Genomic DNA, 8,496 nt, shown 5'->3' with positions numbered 1-8,496 from the left:
CACATAATTAAGGATATCTGTATACCATGGCTCTTCATCTTCTTCTTGTGGTTCTTGTTCATCGTCGAGTGCGTGAACATAAGCCGTCTCAAATCTTCTTTCTATGGTCAATGGCATCCTGATTGTATCAGTTGGAATTCGCACCATTGATGCTAATTTAGCTAGTGCGTCGGCGAATTGGTTTTCTTCTCTTGGCAAATACGTATATTCCACTTCATCTAGTTGCTCCGTGAGAGTTTCTAAATGAGCTTGATACGTAGCGAGACTTTCACTTCTCACTTTCCATCTCTTGGAGATTTGGTTAATGATTAGTGAAGAATCACCATAGATTATGAGTTTCTTAATTCCCAAGGCGACAGCTGTTTCTAACCTCAAAATGCATGCTTCATATTCTGCGGCATTGTTGGTGACATCAAAGTCGAGCTTCATGGAAATTGGGATGTGCTATTCATTGGGTGATACGAGCAAGACTCCTACACCACATCCTTTTTGGTTTGAAGCTCCATCGAAATAGAGTGTCCAGCTATCATCTTCAGTCATGAGTAAATCTTCGTCAGGGAAATCGTACTCATCTTCTTCTTTTTCAGCTTCTTCTAGCGGAAAATCTGCTAAAAAGTCAGAAACCGCAGAACCTTTGATGGCTTTTTGTGGCACAAATCTCAAGTCAAACTGAGCAAGATTGACTATCCACCTTGATAATCTGCCATTGAGTGTTGCTTTTTCGAACAAGTATTTGAGAGGATCTATTCTGGACACGACATGCACTGTATGAGTGAGCATGTAATGTCTTAGTTTCTGTGCGGCCCATACAAGTGCGAGACACAACTTCTCAAGCGGTGTGTATCGCGTCTCATATACTTGAAGTTTCTTGCTCAAGTAATAGATTGCATTCTCCTTGCTTTCGATCTCTTGTGCTAGCATTGCCCCCATTGTTTCTCTTGTGACCGTAAGGTAGAGTCGAAGAGGAAAGTCAGGTATTGCTGGCGCTAGCACGGGTGGGTTTGCCAAATACTATTTGATTTTGTCGAAAGCCTTTTGGCAATCGTCATCCCATGTGACTGGGAAATTTTTCTTGAGCTTCTTGAATATAGGTTCACATATTGCTGTGAGCTTTGATATGAACCTGCTTATATACTGCAACCTTCCAATGAAACCTCGAATCTCCTTCTCATTTTTGGGTGGTGGCATGGCCATGATCGCCTTTACTTTTGTAGGATCTATTTCAATCCCTCGAGAACTGATCACGTATCCAAGTAATTTGCCTGACGTGACTCTGAATGCACATTTTGCTGGATTTAATCTCATGTTGTATTTGCGGAGTCTTTCAAAGAACTTGCGAAGTGCAATAATATGGCCTGGGCGATCTTTAGACTTAACGATCATATCATCGACATAGACCTCCACCTCTTTGTGCATCATGTCAAGTAACAATGTTGTAGCTGCTCTTTGGTAGGTGGCACCCGCGTTTTTCAACCCGAATGGCATTACCGTATAGCAATATGTACCCCATTGCGTGATGAATGTGGTTTTCTCCATGTCTTCTTCGGCCATCAATACCTGATTATATCCGGCGTAACCATCCATGAATGACAAGAGTGCATTGTTTGCTGTATTAATGACCAGAATGTCAATGTGAGGTAGAGGAAACCCATCTTTTGGGCTTGCTTTATTGAGATCCCTGTAATCAACACACATTCTGACCCTTCCATCCTTCTTTGGAACCAGAACCACATTTGCTATCTGTTTATGCTAATTTTTGTTAAGTGGGATTGAATATCAAAATCTAGGCTACGGATCAACTAAGCAAAATATAATGTAAGGCGAAAAATAAAAAGTAAGTAAACGACACAAGGAATTAGTGACGCGGAAAACCCAAAGAAGGTAAAAACCGCGGGTAGAATGAGGATCTACCAAACTTTCACTATGCAAAAAGTAATATCGGTTTACAAGTTTGTGGTCTAGAATGAATGCTATGAACTGATGCCATGCTCGTTGCTACTACGACCCTTTTATAGACGGTTTTCTAGGTCACACCCTAGCCGTTGCAAGGAGATAAGATCGTGCCCATGATTTTGGGACGTTAGTTGAGGAGATTCCCTTTCTTCTGTTTTGAATTTCTAGAGGACTGGGATGGCTGAAGTAGGACTAAGTCTTAAGCTTATCTTTTCCCCAAAGAATAGGAGGCCGTTATTTGACTCGGTCTTCTGCTGATGTTTCAAGCTTTGTCACTCTCACAGCTTCGTCGATGGACGTCTTCGTCGTTGACCTATGTTGACTGTCGTTGACTTGGCCTTGCGTATTTTTACCCATAACAATTTGCTCCTAATTGCTAAAACGTGGGCGACTACACACTTTTTGGCAATTACTTAAAAGATAAAAATAAAAAAATGCAAGATGGAAAAATAAAATAAGAAATGACAGAAAGTATAACCGAAAGATTTCAAATTATCTAGAGGGCGTTTTCGTCTTTTGCCACGCACGTTCTTCAGAGCAGTTACTCAACTTCTCCCACTCCCTTACTCTAACCGTCATTTCACTCTTTATTAATCCTGCAACACGCTTCGCGCTTCCCCAAACTTCTACTCTCTTCCACTCTTTTCTCTTCAATTCCTCTTTTCCTTGCGAGGTTTTTCCGGTGGTTTGGTGGCAGCGTGCGGCAGCGATTTTGAACTTTCAGCATCTTCAATTTCCAGGTAATCTACTCTACTAACTTTTGCATTAATAAATTTTAGGTGCAATGTCGAACAAAATTCCCAAAAGTAGAACTAGGTTTTCTCTTCGCGTTGTTAAAAAACAAGGAATAATTGTTTCATAGCAGAATTCAGAGTCTCAGTCTAAGTCGTTGATGGCTCCAAACATGACGAGTGATTTCGTCAAGATGGCGGGTTTACCCGGCACTACCTTTGCTTATATTCCGGGGCCTGGCAAGACGGTGGCGGATTGTCCTGAGGATTTTGTTGTTTTCTTTAGATATCCTTTTGCTGAAACGACGATTAAATTCCCTTTCCCACCCCTGGTTCGTTCTCTCTTTGAGGTTTTAGGCATTAGCCCTGGACAGTTAATGCCGTCTGGCTGGAGAATTTTGTCAGTGATAGTGGAATTAACCAAATATTGGGAGGATCCCTTTACTTTGGAAGATTTGGCGGCAGGGTATGAGATAAAGATGGCGGAAAGTGGTTTCGTCAGTCTGTGCAAAAAGGGAGATCGGTTGGTTTTGAATACCGACGTGAATGACAGGGGTTGGAAGAAGTGGTTCCTGTTTGTAAAAAGGGTGTCGTTGGGTAACGACGGTTTGTGGTTGACGGAAGGATGGCCGACGAAGGGTAAGTATTTCTATGGTATTCATATTCTCATGGCTTGACTTTAACTAAAATGGTTTGATTCTTTTTTCCCATAATGCAGAGTTGGACTTAGGATTTCTTGAGTTGTCGGAGACCTCTTCGTTGAAGGTAAAGGAGTTCCTCGCCATCAATCCTTCAGCAAGGACGTTTGTGCGAAAGAAGAAGGCGACGGGTGATCAAGCGGGGCAAGAACAGAGTACTCCATTGAGCACATCAAACCAAGCAGAAGATTCCGAAGAGACAATGTCGACTCGTAAGTAGTTGTTTGATTTTGTTGCGTCGTAATTATGTCATTGCTTTATAATTAACAGTCTCTAATGCTTTGCCAGAATCGGCCGCTCAAGGCACTCGTCGAGGTCGAAGTTTGACTCAACAAGAGGCAGATTTGCGAATGAGGAGGAAGCGAGGGTTGGCGTCTCGAGAACAGCAACCGGCGACTGTGGCCGAGAAGGTGGAACCTGCTCTGACTCCGCCACCTGAGAGGATGGTCGACGAGTCGGGAACTATTACGCTGTCGGCGACCCCTCCACGCAAGCAACATAAGACTAACGACGAGCCTTCATCTCCAGATATCTTGATGCGCTTTCCATCCAACTTCCTGGATCATAGCAAGGATGATCAACGTTCTTTGTTTCCTGCCCTGAATCAACTGTTGTTTCCTAAGTCTAGGGAGATGTTAGCCGGATCGTCCGTTCTGGACATAGCATCTGAAGCGGCTTCGGTTCACTTATACGTAAGTTTTCATTTTGGTTTCGCTTTTACTTGTTAATTTGTTGTCTTCAAGGCTTGTAATTGGGGATGTGTTTGGCCAGTGTCTATAAAACTCTTTGGTGTTGAGGGACAGGGTGATCGGGCTGGCTAAGGAGATGCAAAGGTTGGATGGTGCTGCTAAGAACAGTGAGGCTCAACGCAAAACTGCAGTCAATGTGTTTCAGATGACCAAGAAGGAGCTGGACGAAACAAAGAAGAAGGTGGATGATCTGGAGAAGCGGCTACAAGACCAGTCGAAGACGATGGAGGAGGAAACTCAGAAACTCACGGATCAGCTGAAGGAACAAGCTAAGCATTTGGAGGATAAGGTGGGGGTCATTGCTGCCAAGGACGAGGCTTTGTCGAAGGTCCAGGACGAGTTGACGTCGACCCAGAAGGAGTTGGACGACGCTCTAGACGACTATGCTGAATTGGATATCAAGGTAAGGGCCAAGCTGATGAAGCAGTTTTTGGATGGAAAGGCTTCAGAATGGCGTCCTCAAGAGGTGATTGACCGTTTCCTTGCAAATGGCGGGACGCTTGACGAGCTGGAAGAGGACGCTGCGATGGCGTCGACCGCGGATTCGGGTCCTGGTCCTTCCGTCACTATTGCTTCGTCGGTCGCTGCACTTGATGTTCAATCTGTCGAGGATCAGCCTGTGATTGCCGACGACCAACCGCCTATAGTTGAAGATCAGCCTACTACTGTTATCGACCAACTCGTCAGCGGTGCTGAGGAGCCGCGGGTTGAAGTTGTCGACGACAATGTCCAGGCTAATGAAGTTGTCAAGGGGGTCGTCGACGGGCTCGCTGCTGATGAGGCCGACGTTTGAAGGCCGTCGTTTGTGACGGTTTGAACTTTACTTTGTGTGTTTTTAGACAACGTTTTACTTTTGCTTGCAGAACTTGTGTTTTGATTTGGTAACTTGTATCTTTTTGTTCCATTTGGGGACAAGGGGTTCCTTTGACAGTTTGCTTTTGTTTAATATGCTAAGTATTCCTTCGCTTTTGCTCAAGCTGTTATCTATGGACGTAAGGCAAAAAATAATGAAAGTTTGTTTGCCAAAAATTGATAAATCAGTAAGTAGTAAAATTTGTTTACTAAAAATGAGAAATCAATAAGTAGGATGGAAAAAGACTTTCGAAAAACAAAAACTTTTTTATTAACTTTTTAAGACAACACGTCTAACTAATAATTGACGGTCTAAAATACAGATGTGTAGCTACTCAATATGCCTCGCTGAAGACTTTGTGATTTTAGGCCTATCGTTGCTTTGTTTGCCAATGCCCCTTGCGTCCCAGCGTCGACGCTGAACCCTGAAGACTAGTTCTTGGCTCAGGTATCGGGTGTTTTGCGTCAGACGCTAAGGTCAAATGTTGCCCTGGGCTTCGTCGTGCTTTCGATTGTCGATTGTACAAATACTTTGCTCGCTTTGTGAGGGATGCTAGTGTATCTGTCGTCCGTCGTCGTTCTTTTCCTTAGTGGAACGTCCCGTCAGCCGTTTGTACTGCAAAACAGATGTGGTTAAAGCACCGTTGGCCGTTGGCATGGCCAACGGCCCTCCGATGCTTAAGTCAGTACACTTAGTCGTAAATAAAAACTTTGAATGAATGAAGTAAGCAGAGTGTTTTAGTTTGAACATTACCGTTTTGTCGACGAACACTTTCGACTGTCTGCCTAAAAGTAGTATTTTCTGAGATGGGTTGCGTTCCAACTTCGTGGAACGGGATTACCTTGCTGATCAGTTAATCGATATGCACCGTTGCCGATAACTTGAGTAATTTCATATGGTCCTTCCCATGGGGGGGCGAGCTTTCCGTCGGCCGGATTCTTTGTATTCTGGAATGCTTTCCTTAGTACCTAGTCTCCTAATTGAAACGTTTTGGCCTTGACGTTTTTGTTGAAGCTTCTAGCGACAATTTGCTGCTGTGCCGCCATTCTGATTAGCGCTGTTTCTCTTAGTTCTTCGACTGCGTCTAGATTGTCTTCCATTTCTTCTTGATTCCTCTCCTCTGTCATGAGTCCGAACCTTGACGTTGGGAAGTCAGCCTCGACTGGTAGGAAGGCTTCGCATCCATAGACAAGGGAGAAGGGCGTCTGCCCCGTCACTTCTCTCGGCGTCGTCCGGTTAGCCCATAGGACTGCTGGGAGCTCGTCAGCCCACTTGCCTTTTGCTGCCTTTAGCCTTTTCTTAATGGCTTCCATGACGACTTTATTGCTGGACTCAGCTTGTCCATTGGCTTGTGGGTATCTTGGCGTCGACGTCCTCAATTCTATGCGAAATTTCTGCAAAAAAGAACGAGTTTTGTCGCTAATAAACTGTGACCCATTGTCACAGACGATCACCGATGGAATTCCAAACCTGCATATAATGTTAGTCCATATGAATGTAATAACTTCTTTGTCCGTCACCTGTTTCAAAGCAATTGCTTCAATCCATTTAGAAAAATAGTCAGTTAGTGCTAACATATATACTCTTTGACCTGGTGCCGCGGGTAGCTTCCCAACGATGTCCATTCCCCACCTCATGAAGGGCCATGGAGACAATGTCTGGTGAAGAGGCTCCGACGGCTTATGGACGGTGTTGGCGAATCGCTGGCAGCTATCGCATTTGGTCACGTACTGTATTGCGTCTTCATGAAGCGTTGGCCAGAAATTTCCTTGTCGTTTTGCAATTTTGGCTAGTCTTCTTCCTCCGACATGGCTGCTACATACTCCGTCATGCAAATGGCTGAGGATGGACTGTTGCTCACTCTTTTGGATGCATCTTTGGGATAATCCCGACGCCGATTTGTGGAATAGGACTCCGTCAATGATGTGGTATCGGGAGGCTTTGTATTTTAGTTTTCGTGATTCTGCTTTATCATTGGGTAGGATATCTTTGGTCAAGTAGTCTATGATAGGTTTGGTCCAGTCGTCGTCGTTGTTAACGTCGTCGACTGGTAGGATTTCTTTAAAGGATACGGATGGTTTTTGTAAATGGACTAAGGGGATATTTGTGAAGGTGGTCTTTTTGAGGGCGGAGGCTAGGTTTGTTAATGCGTTGGCTTGGGCGTTTTGGTCTCTTGGAATTTGAGAGATGGTAAAAGGATCGAAGTGTTTGGATTTTTCTTTGGCTATGTCGAGGTATGCTGACATTTTGGAGTCTTTTGCTGCGAACTCACCTGTTATTTGGCTAACGATGAGGAGAGAGTCGATGTACACATCCAAGGATGTTGCGCCTAAGTCTTTAGCGACGGCCATTCCTGCAATCAAAGCTTCATATTCTGCTTCATTGTTAGTTGCTTTAAAATCACAAGATATAGACCTTACTATCATGTCCCCTTGTGGCGACTTTAGCACCATTCCAGGCCTACTCCTCGTTGGTTGGATGAACCGTCGACGAATAGGATCCATTTGCCCTTGCCTTGGACGCTATTTATTTCTTCCAGCTCTTTGTCGGCTATAACCTGTAAGTCGGGGATGAAGTCAGCCACAAAATCTGCGAGAGCTTGGGACTTAATTGCTTTTCTGGGTTGGTATTCGATGTCCATCGTGCTCAACGAGATGCTCCACTTACCCAAACGCCCTGTTAGGTCTGGTTTTCTTAAGACAGACTTAAGCGGATAATTAGTCATCACCACTACGTGGTGGGTTTTAAAATAATGCCTTAGCTTTTTAACGGCAGTAAATAAAGCGAAGGCTAACTTTTCTAGGGAAGTGTATCTTACCTCGGCGGGGAGCAAGGTTTTACTTACGTAGTAAACCGGGAGCTGCCCAGCTTCGTCATCTTCTCTTGTCAGAACTGCGCTGACGGCTACAGCACTGACGGCAATATAGAGCTGCAAAGGCTCGTTAGTCTTGGGTTTCGACAGGAGGGGTGGCGTCATTAAGTATTTTTTCAAATCTTGCAGAGCTTTCTCATGATCGTCAGTCCATTCAAAACCTTTATTTTTTCTTAAAACTTTGTAAAATAAATGACATTTGTCTGACGATCGGGTGATGAAGCGATTTAATGCTGCCACTCGTCCTGTCAATTTCGGGGTTTCTTTAACATGTCGGGGGGATTGAATATTTATTAGGGCTCTGATTTGGTCAGGGCTGGCTTCAATTCCCCTTTGTGTTACTACATAGCCCAAAAATTTTCCAGCGGATACTCCAAATGAACATTTAGTAGGGTTAAGTTTCATACCATACTTTCGCAATACCTCAAAATTCTGTCTGAGGTGATCGACGTGATCCTTCGAATTTTTAGATTTCACCAGCATGTCGTCGATGTAAACCTCCATCGTCTCTCCTAGCTGGTCCTTGAACATCTTATTGACGAGTTTTTGGTACGTCGAACCTGCATTTTTTAGTCCAAATGGCATAACTTTATAACAATATATACCTTTGTCGGTCATGAATGTCGTCTTCTCCTGATCG

This window comes from Chenopodium album, chromosome 9 (genome assembly GCF_948465745.1).
Source record: "Chenopodium album chromosome 9, dcCheAlbu1.1, whole genome shotgun sequence".
In the NCBI taxonomy this organism is placed as follows: Eukaryota; Viridiplantae; Streptophyta; class Magnoliopsida; order Caryophyllales; family Amaranthaceae; genus Chenopodium; species Chenopodium album.
This window is presented reverse-complemented; position numbering follows the sequence as displayed.